At 40.1% G+C, this 15,292-nt stretch overlaps 1 long non-coding RNA gene across 1 annotated transcript in view; it reads left to right on the top strand.

The window, feature by feature from the left end:
- Nucleotides 1–4,134: 4,134 nt before the first annotated feature.
- The window catches only part of LOC132850588 (uncharacterized), a 53,899-nt gene continuing 42,741 nt past the window's right edge, over nucleotides 4,135–15,292 (top strand). Inside the window, exons 1-2 of the long non-coding RNA XR_009648985.1 lie at nucleotides 4,135–4,361; nucleotides 10,960–11,071. This is a non-coding gene — a long non-coding RNA (uncharacterized LOC132850588). The remainder of the gene's footprint in view (nucleotides 4,362–10,959; nucleotides 11,072–15,292) is intronic.

Raw genomic sequence — 15,292 nt, 5'->3', positions numbered from 1 at the left:
TGAGTGTGTGTGCGGTCTTCTTTATATTACACTACACTCAGATGTTCTCACTTTCAGCTTGGAGACTGAAGTGTAATTGTGTATAATTGTATCGGTCTATAATTGAGCCATTACACCATAATGCCAAATGTGTGGAAAGGCCCATTTTATAAAGCTATTTCGTTTACTCCCATTTTAGAATGTCAGCAGATGCTGCAGCGTTGTTTCAGATTATAGAAGAACCTCTGATGTCATTCCGAAAACGTTATTTTGGTGATCCGTCATAGGTCCGCACGCCGCTCCAGACGTTTCACTTAACCTTCACATTCTGTTGGAGACTGAATCGAGACCCAGACCGGTTTTAACAGCTGAGAAATAAACACGTGATGTTTTTACAGCTGACAACCAGCGTGAAGTCGTCTACGTCTACTGAAAATTATACAGAAGATCTGGTTAGAGATTTTAGAGATGCTTGTTGGAATGAAGTGAGTTAATGAGTATGCTGTGTTCTTTTTTTGTTTGATTGAAAATGAAAACAAGCGACGGTGTGAAAGACGTGTTTGTAGCGATTAGCCAACATTTAGTGCTAGCAAATTTGAAGCAAATGAGCTAGCAAGCTCAAAATGAACTGAATCTATTTCTTTCGTTGAAATCATTCATGTCCTATGACTTAATGCATTGGTAGCACAAGTAGTTAAGGCTCTGGGTTGTTGATGAGAGGATTGGGGTTCAAGCTCCAGGAAAGCCTGGAGCCACTGTTGGGCCCTTGAGCAAGGCCCTTAACCCTCTCTGCTCCAGTGGTGCTGTATAATGTTTGATCCCAACCTCTAAAGTTGGGATATGTGAAGAAAGATTTTCACTGTGCTGTAATGTAGATGTGACAAAAATCCACAGATTATCCCTAGAACATTAAGAATACATCCTGGAATCGGACACCAGTCCATCACAAGGTTTTAGAGTTTTTGTGTGTTGGGAAGAAACCAGTGAACCATGTAGAAACCCACAGGATAACTAGGAGAACATGAAAGAAAACCTTCACACAAATGGAGCTGGAGATGGAGCTATGATGTAGCAATGCAACACAACCCCGCTGTGCAAACATGCCACTAGCGGTACATAATGTGATTAAACAAGTGCAATTTTTAGCTGTAAGAGATCAGAAATATAGTTGTTTATTTGCTCAGCAGAGACTTCGCCATTACCAATGCATGAAGTGCATTTTCTTTCTCTGAATAAACTCCTTTTAGGCAGCACATTTCTCTCTGAATTGAAATCCAGTCTAGCTTTGGGTTTACATTAAATAACAAGTAGAAATATTTCTGAGGACAGAAACAGCGACAGGCTACAAAACTGATTTGAAGTAAGATGGCTGCGTTTATTGACGGGCAAAAAGCATTCATCCACCGCGGAGGATGTTGTTATTGAATAGCAACGACTAAAGTAAGTTAGCATTAAGAGAACACACACATTACAATCTTTATAATACAGCTACAATAACACACACCGACTTCTGTGTTATTGTAGCTGAATAACTCCATCCACGTCGTATCTAATCCTAGCATTCGTACGCAGCGACAAAAAGTTCTGCCGCCTTTAGGATTTCAAATGAAAGCTGAATTATTTTTGTACAAAAGCTCCTTCACTGACAGTCTCTCTCTCTCTCTCACACACACACACACACACACACACACACACACTCAGCTGTTTGGCGTCTATTCCCAGTAGTACAAGAGCGGAGGGAAAAGAAAATATCAAGCATCTTCAACTACATAATAAAATATAAGGTCACAAACTACAGATTCTTGGACAGAATTTAACAGTATTAATTATTTATATCCAGCAGAAGCTCTGACAGATGGCACGGTTTGAGCGTTATCATATTCCTAAATGAGAATTACAGTAAGAACAGAAATGTGAGAAAATGTTCCACTTCTCGCTGACATTTTAAACTGCATTTGCACAAAGTTTGTATAGTTACAGTGGTAAGAGTTAAAAAATGCAGAGTTTTACATTCAATCTGACAAATAGTGGGAATATGGGAACATTTTTTTATTTTTTTTTTACATGCATGTACAATGTGAATAATTAGGGCCTGTAGTTGCTGTTGATTTTGAATAGCGCAGCTGCGTACCAATTAACCCAAACCTTTTTTTTTCTTCCTTCCAGTATCCGTCATCCGTTTTCTCTCATTAGTTAGCAAATTAAATATTGTTTCTCGACAAACGTGGTGCCGATGCTGGTCTGAGGAACCTTCTCTGTTCATTCATTCATTCATTTTCTGCCGCTTATCTGAACTACCTCGGGTCACGGGGAGCCTGTGCCTATCTCAGGCGTCATCGGGCATCGAGGCAGGATAGACCCTGGACGGAGTGCCAACCCATTGTAGGGCACACACACTCAATCACACACTACGGACAATTTTCCAGAGATGCCAATCAACCTACCATGCATGTCTTTGGACCGGGGGAGGAAACCGGAGTACCCGGAGGAAACCCCCGAGGCACGGGGAGAACATGCAAACTCCACACACACAATCCGGAGGCGGGAATCAAACCCCCAACCCTGGAAGTGTGAGGCAAACGTGCTAACACTAAAGCCCTATTCGGACGGGATTAGTTTTACGTGAGTACGTGGGGGTAAAGTAATTATTACCAGAGCTTCTCGGTGATTTTAGTCCCGTCCAAACGTGCCATCTCAGTAATCATTACGGACAATGTCAGTAAAGATTACGGCGACTTTTACCTTCTGTAAAAATTCTATATATATTCTGAATTTTTATTATATTAATTCTTTATACTACTCCTTATGTTTATTTTCTGTTCTATGTTTATGTTCTGTAAAGCTGCTTTGAGACAATGTCCATTGTAAAAAGCGCTATACAAATAAACTTGAATTGAACTGAATTGAATTGAATAAAAAGGTCCGGAAAAATGACCTCAGGTGATACTAATCCCGTCCGAATAGTAAATATGTACGGTAAAATTCCGTCATTTCCTGTTTAAAAGTAGTTTTTGGCGCGTTTTGCTTGGAGGCGCCATGTTGTCTGTTTGCGCACGTGATAACAGGAAGCAACGTCATACGCACATGACGACAAGGAGGTGGAGCGTAAAGGGAGTTACCCCTCCCACTTCTGTTAGTTTTACTGAGATGTCTTGTCCCATGCGAATTGGCCAATTAATATTACAGACGTCCTGAGGTAAAATTGCATTACTCCACGTCCCCACGTAAAACTAATCCCGTCCGAATAGGGCTAAAGCCACCGTGCCCCCCGTAAAGCTACTATCAGCTATAATTGAAAATAATTCATCGATTTATTTAGCATTTATCTCACTGGTGCGATCACTTGGATTTTTTACTGACAGCAACAGAAACAAGTACAATAACAGTAAAATACTGTGTTTTTGTAATACGCTGACCAAAACGACAGGATTCTATTTCCACTGCGCTTTTCTCAGTGAACTATTCGGAGCGTGTCGCGCTAATTAACCAAAACCGATGAAACGTTTATAGAAACCATACAATGTCTACTTTTCCATGAACCGATTGAAATCCAAAACAAATATTCTTTGGTAATGTAATGAGTATAAAACTCATAATAGGGGAAAAAAATTACGATAAAGTAATAAAGTTGTTACCTTTAAATATACTTCAGGAATAAAGCCATTTTTTTTTTTTTTTTAAACTAACTAAAAAAATTCGAATAATAATTAATACCATGTCATCATGTCTAGAATCCTACAGTATTAGAGTTTCATTTCATTTTAAAGCTACTATATTAGGTCTAAAATAAATATACAACACTTTATTTTACAAATGCAAAGGAAGGTAAAATATTGTGGAAAAGTGGGTTTATAATTCAAAAAAGTTTCGGGCCCTAATTGTTGTTCTCTGTCTTTTGTGATCTGACAAGTTTGGTTGAGTTAATATATTTTTCCATGATTCTTTCATTAATTTATTTATTTATTTGTGATTTGTGGTTTTATTTAAAAAGACACAATGCACTTTTATAGTTGAGAAAGAATCTTCCTAGAGTGGGGGGAAAAGGGGCTTTTATTTTGACCTTGGGGCACGTACAGTAGAACAGGAAGGCCTACTGGGGTATAAAAGCAAAGCCAGGCAGTAGCATGTGGCCTGTAAGTTAGGAATTAGCTGTGCTTTAAGGGCTGATTCCAGTTTGTTAGGTTTAATCTTGTCATTTGGAGCCGCTTTTGGATTAATTGTCCATCCAGATCCAGGAGAAGATTGTGGATCAGTGTTTATGCTTGGACCTTCATCATGTGGATTATTGTTCTGTTTTTTGGACTGTAGTTCATTGTAGAGCTCCAGGAGTACGGACTCGCACAGAAGGACGATACGTGGACTGTTTGACCAAGGCTTCTCGGGTAAGTGCTCATTTTTTGGATTTTATTTTTGTGTTTTTTAAGCCTTTAGGCAGCTTTTGTTATATTCGGACATGCGTTGTGGGTTTCCTGAGCATTGAAATAAATACAGTACGTAAACTAAGGAACTGCTGCTTTACTGAAGCTGTGGACCAAGATTTGTTCCACTACTACACTTTTAAAATAATCATTCAGTTTCTTTAAGTCTGTTGATCAGACACAAGACAAATGAACCCTCAGGTAGAATCTGATTAGCTCTAGTAGGTTAGCTAGCTAGCTAGCTAGTGGAGTTGATGCTAGTCTAACCTAGAGTTAGCAAATAAAAGTTAAATGTAATCGGATCAATTCAATCCTGTTTGGTTTTCTTTCACTCTTAGCCATGGATATGATCACAAAGCAGATTTACAGGCATATAAACAATCAGGATATAAACGATGATGAATAAATTTGTCATGTTTTCTTATTTTAGACTACTCCAGAATACTGAGACGTGTTACTGAGTTAAGGCCAAGGTGCTCGTCAACACTACAGTGAATCGGTTTGTCCTTCAGCATGAAAAAAGAGCTTAAGGTTATTCTTCAGTTATTAATTTTCAGTAATTAAAGTATAAATGCACCGTAATACGGTTCCACTGAGCATTGGGTTGGGATGTTCAGCAAGACCCAATGAGTGATGATCAGGTGTTTGCGTTCTTGAGCCCATGCAGTGTTTGTCTATTGATTTGTAATTTTGTGATCACAGAAATTAACACACGATCAAGCAAACTTTGCAATGTTTGTGCAAGGAGATTTTTTTTTTTTTGGAGATTGAGTACAATTTTCACGAGTACAGCAGTCAGGGGAAATAATTCTCTTCGTTGGTACATAGGAGCATAAAAGGAGAATTCCAAGAAGTTTTATATACACAAAAAGCACATGTAAAATCCAGCATTTTTGGTTGCAACAATCAAGAACTGAAACCTGATCAGGCCAAGGCCTTCTCCAGGAAACTATCTGCAGGACCCATATCTCCCTGGTGTGTACGTGTGGAGTCAAATGAAGTGGCCCTTGTCCGCCTCCTCCTGTTTATTAGGGCGCTCACAGGAGCGAGCGGAGGCGTCTTCCCATAAATCCCAGCACCAATAAATTGCTTTGTAAATAATTGAATAACGGAGATTGCTCTTTTGCAAGAGCAGAAGGAAGATGGGCAGAAAGAGATTAGGAGAAGGCGAAGCCCGAGGCGGGTCGAGATGTCACGAGGAGAATCTCCGCTCTGATAAGGATAACGACGCTGTTATTAATTTGGAGCCGGGGAAAGATAGATGACTGAATATTCCTTAATCTACTTTAGCAGACTCTGGAGTGATGCAGACAAAGTTAGACGGAAAAAGCGAATAGAGGAAACAAAACTATGGGAATTTATGATGAATTTGTGGCGTTCCTGAAATGCTAGGTGAAAGATAAGCGCTTTTTTTTTTTTTTTATAGATTTTTTTTTTTTTTTTTTTTTCTTTGATTTTTATCATTACCTCAATTTGATTTACTTTTCTTTAGTTTTTACTTTTGATCTCTTCCTTTTTCTTCTTTTCGTACCTTACTGACCTTAGCGGCCGTCCTGTTATCTCTTTCTATGTTCTAGCAAATCATTAATTTCATCCTTATACCTCTTCACTATTTTATATTTTGCTCTCTTTGGCTGTTCCACTGAAGCTGGATTCACAAGAGGTTCGAGGCCACACCCACCTTTTTGTCCATTTGTCTTTGCCCACTCTGTTTTTTTGCTTTTTTTGCCTGTTTTGCAGTGATGTAGTAAAAATAATAAAAACTGCCAAGCCTGCATCTGGATATTCCATTAAAACTGTTGTATCCAACACAATATTGACAAATTCATAAAACTTTACTCTCTAATCTAAAGTTAAATATTAAGCCAAGTTTAAGTGCATTTTTAAAGGAAAGTCATAACAATAAACGATGGTTCTGATTTTTGCTTCCGGAAAATTATATCAGAAGAGATTAAATCATGACAATTAAATACTGAAAAATGTGAACTACACAAAACATGGAGGATGGGGCAGGACGTGACGTAAAAGAAAAGGAAGGAAAAAAAAACAAAACACATGCATACAAAACGTGGAACAATAAAATACTGGTCAATATAAACCAGGCTATTTAGATTTACATTTACTATTAACAGATCGTGAGAAGATTGTGAGTTAGTAGACTAGTAAGTTATAATATCTGTAACATTAATGACATATGACATCAGTAATAATGGCAATGCAAGTGACGTTGGTGACGGTAGGGACGGCCGCGGTGATGTTGGTGACCATAGGGATGGTAATGACATGAGGGGACGGCCGCAGTGATGCTGGTGATGGTAGGGACGGTAATGACGGTAGGGACGGCCATGATAACGTTGGTGACAGTAGGAACGGTAATGACAGGGGACGGCTGCGGTGACAGTGACCGTGGTGACGTTGGTGACCGATGGGACGGCTGAAGTGAAGTTATTGACAGTAGGGATGTTAATGACGGTAGGGACGGCCGTGGTGACGGTAGGGACAGTAATGACGGTAGGGACGGCCGCGGTGACGTTGGTGACGGTAGGGACGGCTGCGGTGACAGTGACCGTAGGGATGAACCGGAACACCGACTGAATCCCAGACCTCCTCATTCTTACAACAACAGGGTCTGATCTCACTTTTGATCTTGAAGCTGATTGAACCCAAATCCACACATATGCTTCAACATCTAGAACAAAACCACCTCAGAAGAGAAGAGTGGAGATTAGACCAGTGAAGACCAAAAGGGTGATGGGCAGGTGTCCACAAACGTTTGAATTTTTCAGCTAACGTGCACTTAAAGCTGTCGCACCATGTAGATTGTTATTACCTTTCTTTACCTCTTTTCTTCATGAGTTTACCTTTTTCATCCTCCTCCGTATCTTCTCACGTTTCTTTATATTTTACGGTCGTTCTGCGAAGAAACGACGAAAAGAATAGTGCTGGATTTAAAAGTGAGTGACGGAGAGGAATTCTGCCGGAGCGCTCGGTGGATCGAGTGTCACCTAATGCCATCTCAACCCGCAGGTCAACAGGGAGAGGGAGAGAATGAGAGAAAGTAGGACGGATAGAGGGAGCGCGTGAGATGTAGAAAAGTGGAGAGCGGATGTGCGAAGAGATGAAAATAATGTGAAGGGATGCAGAGAAAAGTTGAAAGAAATATGATGAAGGGCTGTATGTATATAAATAAAATAAAAAGATGAGAGGAAGTGAGAGATATAGAACATAAGCATGAGAGAGAGAGAGAGGCAGGAGTAGAGACAGATGTATGGAGAGAAAAAAGAGAAGGACGAGATAGGAATATAGAAAAAAGCAAGAGGAGGAATAAACTGAGTGAGACGAAGACGGATCGAGAAGAAATACAAGGAAGAAAAGGGGGTGTGGCTGCAGAAATAAACTTTACAGATCGGGATCGATGAAGGCTTCACAGGAAAAACAAACATAAGGTGTCTCAGTGACGTGTTTGAGCTCAGACGAGTCCGCTTCGATTCTGAACGTCCAAACGTCTACCCAGTATGTTTAGATGTTTCACTGGGTCTCGGTCTGATGTCTGCCTGAGCAATAACGTGTCATTCACATCGTTTTTATACTCCTCAATCCATTCATTGTGTAGATGGGGGCGGGGTCATCCTGGACATGACACGCCCATCAGGATAGAAAGTTTTTATTATATATTATAATGCGAGAAGGAGAGAGACAGAGAGAGGGGGGGAAAAATGGCTGAGTGAAGCTGAAGAAAAACATTTGCTGTCTTTTGAGACCTTTTTTCCGTTATTCTGTGTCAGTGCAGTAAATAAGTCCACTGACCCCGTGTGACCTTTGACCTCCTTGATAGATAACTGAGACGAGCGTTATGCTTGAGACTCAGTCATGCTACGCCACACACGAGAACACACTCTGAGGTTTATATACTGTGTGTGTGTGTGTATGTGTATAGTGTATATAAATCCCACAGAATGATTTCAAGCCTTTTTTTAAGTGATATAAACTATTCTTTTTACGATGGAAAGAAAAACGGATCAATAATCAAACAACAAAGTGAAGAAGCTTAAGGAAAACGTGATCGTTAATGCACTCGGGTCTGGGAACGACCCTCTGTAGCTTACATGGAAACTTCATGAGCTGTGAATTAATACACACACACACACACATTCTCTAGAGGAAATAAATGATCTTTTCTATCAGGCAAAATTACAATAATGACATCCTGTAGCACTCCAGTTCATTTTTATTTTATCCCAGAGTGTTTGGGGGTTAATGGTTGTTTATTAGATCACAACCGCAGATAGAGGTTGTAGGGTGTGTGTGTGTGTGTGTGTATTCTGGTGTAGGAAGGCCTGCTAAGAATAGCTAATTTCCTATGGGAAATTTTGGGTTGCTGTTATTAAAGCAAAAAGGAAGGAAGAGAAACAAACAGACATCAGACAAGCCTGAGAGAATGTAAACCCTCCGGAGAGAGAGAGAGAGAGAGAGAGAGAGAGAGAGAGAGAGAGAGAGAGAGAGAGAGAGAGAGAGAGGTGAACAGCTGATATGATGTAATCATCATCATGATCATTTCTTTAAATGACACAACGGAAGGCTGTATCGGTTTTTTTCTTCGCTCCTTCCTCCCCCAAAGGCTTTTAGAGTTTAGAGAGCTCTAATCTTTGCTGCTACTGTCCTTTTAATCTTCTGTCATTTTCTCTAACCGTGCATCCCACCTCTCTCTCTGTCTCTCTCTCTCTCTTTCTCTCTGTCCCCCCCACTCACACACTCACTCTCTCACACACTCACTCTCCGTCCCTCTCTCTCTCTCTGTCCCTCTCTCTCTCTCTCTCTGTCCCTCTCTCTCTCTCTCTCTCTCTCTCTCTCTCTCTCTCTCTCTCTCTGTGTCCCCCTCTCTCTCTCTGTCCCTCTCTCGCTCTCTCCAGTACATTGAGTGTTTCTGATGTTTCTCACTGTAGCACCTGGTGTAAATGTCACACTTTAACATACATAATAATAATTACAGGTTTACGAGCAGACAAACAGCAAAAAAGGGCCTTTGGCTCTTTTCCTAAAGTGTTTCACTGCCTGTAAGTTTTACATCAGCACTCAGTGTTAGTGTATCATGTATCATCGAATGCAAACAAACTTGTGTACACATTACACTTTATTTACACTGAAGCTCTCGGATTGTGATTAGTCAGACGATAAGATAAGCACAGGTCTGACACGACGCCCGGATGCAAAGCAATTCACAGCTGTGTGTGTGTTTTGCTCTGCTTTTAATACATTATGGTTTCTATAGTAACAGCACACCCCAAAGGGACTTATGGTTTATCGGTAACGTGATGTATAAACTATAAAAGATGACCAACAAACCTATTTCATGGACTTTCCAGAAGAATACAAATAAAATAATTTAAAATAATATTAAGTAAAAAAAATAAATGAAAATAGTCCATACAAGTGTGTACGTGCGTGTGTGTGTGTATATATTTGAAATTTATTTTAATATTTTATTATAAAAAAAACTAATAGTTCTACTGATATTTATTATTATTATTATTATTACTTAGAATGATATCAGCGCACTTGGAGGTGTCTTTTTTTTTTTTTTTTTTTTTTTTTTTTTTAGTGAAATATCAGTTGCAGGTACCTGAAGGTGGTTCAGTGTTTTTCCACCACGTTCTTTGGCAATATGAATAATGATAATTATAAACTTGACCAGGATTTTATTCTCGTGATCTTATTTAAAGTGATTGTAAAGTAATTTCCGCTCACTTCGCTCGCCGTCCAGCCGACTCCTGGACTCGTGGGTATGTCCTGCTAGCATGGTTCAGTGGTATTACATAAACGTTGGGCTTGAATTGAATTGAATGAATCCTAAAGACTGACTCGAAGAACCAAGCCATATTTAATCCAAACAGCAGGAACACATTAAAACATGTGTGCAATCCTGTCATGAGTTACTGGACTCTAATGCCTTAGTGGTCTGTTCCTTCCAGACGTAAGCAGGGTGTGGTCTGGTGTTTGGTGTAATTAGTAAACCCAGACCTTACAAAGGAGGAGAGAAATGTGGCTGATGGATCCGTATCATGGTGACGCTTCCGATATAGTAAAACAGATCAGAGAACTGACAGAGCCTCACAGTGTAGGGGTGTGTGTGTGTGTGTGTGTGTGTTTGCTCAGCACAAGGTACTGTTAAGTAGGTAAACCTGGATACGGATGTCGAGGTCCCTTTTGATAGATCAAACCTGTACCCGGCTGGACATATTTGATTAGCGAAATGGAATTCGTACAGCTAACGCTAAAGAGACTGAGAATGAAAGAAGATAATGAGATCGGATCAGCGGACGGATCAAACTGACACACACACACACACAGACATGTGCAAAGGGATGCACATGCAAGGCTCAATGCTCTGGACGAGGAGAATCGATTGGCTGTGGCTGCTGCTCTTGTTAAGCTGTCTGATGAGGAGGAAATACTTCATAATTGAGTGCAATGGATGGTTTATTAAAGGTCAAGTGGCAAGGAGAGCAGAACATTAGCTGCATATGTACCTTTGATCAGAGATAACCTTGTTTTTTTTTAATAGATGGAGAAACAGACGGGAAAAAGGATAGAAGAACGTCTTGGAGAACGGACGATAACGGGATCAGACAAGAGGCAGAGAAAAGAGGAAGAGACGAGGAAGCAAGGGAACAAAGGTGAAAACTTTTCACGCGCTGGAAGTAAAACAGGACACAAGTCAAGTCTTTGTACTACACCACCATTACAGTGAAGAAGAAATCTAATCTGAGTATGATCAATGATTTTGGGTACAGAAAGGTCAACTACGTCAACGGCAACGCGTTGCGGGATTTAAAAATGGCCGACGTTATAGCCAGAATTTGCGTACCTGGTCTGTTTGGTTGAGATGTGATTAGTCCTGCTGGATAAAGTATTACGTAATGGTCCACATTCATATACAGATCACTACTTTCCTTCTTCCTCGATCACGTTAAAGCTAAATGCTGGCTGACTCAAAACCCTCGGCTCTGCAGGCATCCTGTGTTTCTCTGATGCTAAGAGGTTTGACTCCCGGTGGCTAGAATAGATGCTAATCGATAGCTGCTTGGTAAATATAAACAAAGAATTTGCCTTAGGCAGGATGCAACCGCATGATCCGCCATGAGGAACATCAGGGGAGAGATTGATTTCTAACTGTGTGGGTGACTTAAGGTGTGTGTGTGTCTGTGTGTAATGGCCTTGCATGTATTAGTCTTTCTCAGAAGTAGTGTTATTGACATCTTCAAAGACAGACCTTATGCACAGCACAATGGTTGCGATTTCTGATTTGTAAAGCTGCAATAAGAACATCAAGTGTGTCAAAGCTCAGAAGCTACATTCTCCTTTTTTTTTTTTTTTTTTTTCCAACAGTTTTTTTTTTTTTTTTTTTTTTTTTTTTTTTTTTTTTTCCCTTCCCTCAGCCTCTAATCAGTTCTGGTCTTTGATATCCTCCTTTCTGACATCACAAGGTGTCGTCGTTGCCTGAAGGATCTCATGTGCAAAACAAAGCACCTGACTGCTTTCTACACCCAGAGGTTAACCTCATGGCTACTCTTTAATAATAAGCCTACTGTGTAAGATGGAAGAGGACATTTGTGAAACTCTACATGTTCTAAGGAAGAGCGAGGGAGTAACTTAAGGGACTCCTTCAGTGGCGCTGAGGGGTTTGGAATCAATAACATACTCTTGTTTAAACTAGATTGAGGCAGATGGTGGCAAATTCCCATCATGGGAGGGGTGTGTGTGTGTTAATACAGAAGATTGTATGGCTACCTTCCTGAACTGTGGTGTTCTGTACTTTGTGATTTTTATTTATTTATTTTGGGTTTATCCAGGACTGCTTTGTGCAGTATTGAACTAGACATGATACCGTTTTTATGTTAACGCTAACGAACATGGTGAGATCGTTGATGTTAATAGGGAAGTAATTACCAGCAGTGACCCATGAATCAGGAAATTAACATCACTTGTTGATTTGGATACGTAAAAAACTCAATCGACTGAAAAACATGACACGGACAAATGTTGCTTTTAATGTCAGACAACCTATTTGTGCCATGTGGTCTTTGGACAATTGGGATTTCCCGTGACTTTGGAATGTGCAAATCGTTTGCTCATCTTACACCGAGGACAGATGGTATGGTCGACCCTAGAAAAAGTGACTTCTGTGTAAAGCGCTGCTTCATTTGCACAACTCGGTGCATGGAATTGCATGGAAAGATAAGAAGGTTAATGTTGCTTTATATTTTTGGTTTTGCATCTTTGGTCTTTTGGCCAAAAAGTTAAGACACCTTGCTGTAAGACTCATTTTATATATTTTTATATATTTATTTATTTTTTAATACACATGTTTTTGGTGGTCACTTCTTAGCACAATGTCTCATGTGACAAATCAATGGTTGCTGTTAAGAGCTTTAAAGCTACCCCTATACCCACTCTCTGGATTCAGTAATCCAGTTTCCAGCACAACATTTGCCACTACTTGGAAATTCACACTTAACATCTCACCCCCTGGTGCTGCCTCTGCCCTTGCACGCTCCTGGGACTAATCTCAGGGTTCACTCCCTCTCAGCCACCCTTTCACATTTCATTTATGCCTCTCATTATCTTCATGTTAAGTTCCCCAAGCCTACTCTGTAAATGGAGACCTGGTGTCATGGTCACATTGGCTCTGGACCATTAAGCCTCAAACCTGAAACTAGATATAATAGATCTGTCATCACTAGCTGATATGGATAGGTCTGTGATGAGGGTTTTTATACAAACCTGAGCTATTTGTAGGACAAGTGTGTTACAGAAAATCTAAAATAAGCAAATAAAGTGGACAGGAGGTCCCACTAAGGGTTCTGTTTAGGGGCTGATTGGAGTTTAATGGCCACCCAGAATGAGTTCACTTTCAGAATGCACACTTGTGAGGACCCTGTTGCAGACATACACATGTTGGCATCGTGATCCATGAATGTAAGCAGCATCAGTTTCAGAATCACTAGTACGGCAAAAACAATAAATGTTAATCGAATGTGTCCGACATTTATTTTTTATTTATTTATTTTGTTTTTTGTAGATAACATTTTAAAGTGTTACGGTCTGAGTTATAATTTATATTCCAGGGGAGATTGAACTGCATTTAGTTGCTATTTCTGAGTACAATAACTGGAGGAATATAAATGTGATGGTAATAAAACAAAGCAATGCTGTACACTGATCTGCCATAACATTAAAACCATTGACAGGTGAAGGGAAGGTACATTGATTATCTCGTATCGGTGGTATTTATTAGGCAGCAAGTCAGTCGGTTCTCGAAGGTGATGTGACGGAAGCAGGGAAAATGGGCAAGAGGTGAGGATCTAAGTGACATTGAATGGGACTCAGAGACTCAGCAGGTCTTGTAAGGTGTTCCTGGTATGCAGTGCTTGGTACCTACAAAAAGTGGTCCAAGAAAGGAGAACAAAAAATAGGGCAGTTGAAGTACAGCCCTTCGTGGTAAAAGTACTCCCTAATGTCAGCGGCTTCTTTTAGCGGAATGACCTCTTTGGCACTGTCAAAAGAAAAAGTTCAGGATGGTTTGAGGAACGTCTTGACCTCCAAATTCCCCAGATCACATTCTGATCAAGCATCTGTTGGATGTGCTATCCATTTAAGCCCCACCTCAAAAATTCTAGGACCTGCTCTTAACGTCTTGGTTCCAGATACCACGGGACACCTTCAGAGGTCTTGTGGAGTCTGTGCCTCGAGGCATCAGGGCTGTTTTGCTGTCAGAAGTAGGACCTACCCAATATTAGATGTGTGGTTTGATCATATTTATAAAATAGAATTTTAAAGACGTATAAATATTCTAACAGATTCTTTACAACCCAGTTATAGATTCCAAAGCAAAATTGTTCATTCTTTTTGAATGGGAGAGGTGGAATAATCTCAACCACAACAACAGTTTTGAAAAGATGTAGTTGGCTGGTTTTATGAATCTTGGAGAAAGCAGGTATCAGTGTTGACTCTCCTGAGCTGATAGCTGTCAGAGAGTTGGCTGGTCTCTGGGAATTGGCAGGTGACCAATATAGGGCGGAAAAAATGGTACAATGCATTATGAGCTCATACCTCTTGGGAAATGTATTTGTTTGTGCTTATTTGGGTTTATATATCGGTTGTCATGACTAGCTCATGCCTCTGTCCTTAACTGTTATCCTATATGCCTATCACTGTTTTAACCTGCCTGCAATATGGCCAGACGAGTATATCTGAAAGACATTTTACAATGATAACATCTTGCCTGGTTAAGCAGGTTTTGTGTTTTAGCTCTCTTCTCCCCTTACCAGGACTTTATATTTAACTCGTTTGACCTTTGACCCTAGCATTTGAAAGAGTGAAACCTGGTCTCTAAAGACATTCCAAATGCTTCTTGTAATCTAATCTCTCTCAGGGACTTTTAAAACCTTGTCTTCATCTTCACTGCTCACAGGCTTTACCTATGTGCAGTTTGACGGACGGTAGCATTAAAGGGTTTAACATGTTTAGGCAACCGTTAGCTTCAGTGCATCATGGCACAAGGTCTACAAGTCTTTGGACTCCTAAATCTCCCAGAAGTTTTGATAAAGTCGAGATGTGGCGATTTTGTGTGAAGGCTGTAGTAGGAGTTAATTTTAATTCACAGGAACCATTGAGTAATCCATTAAGATCACATTTATTTTGGTACTAGTGTTACTTTGGGTCTGCTGTCTACCACAGCCTTTAATCATCCTTACCTTCTTGCTCTTTATTACAGGGATTATGACATTCTAGACGTATTCCTGTCTCATTACTTTATTTTACAAATATCCCTTTTTGTTGCGATGCTGGGGGGCACGGTGGCTTAGTGGTTAGCACGTTCGCATCACACCTCCAGG

The sequence above is a fragment of the Tachysurus vachellii genome, chromosome 8 (genome assembly GCF_030014155.1).
Source record: "Tachysurus vachellii isolate PV-2020 chromosome 8, HZAU_Pvac_v1, whole genome shotgun sequence".
Classification (NCBI taxonomy): Eukaryota; Metazoa; Chordata; class Actinopteri; order Siluriformes; family Bagridae; genus Tachysurus; species Tachysurus vachellii.
The sequence above is the reverse complement of the archived record's forward strand: the minus strand, read 5'-3'. Positions and strand labels throughout refer to the sequence as shown.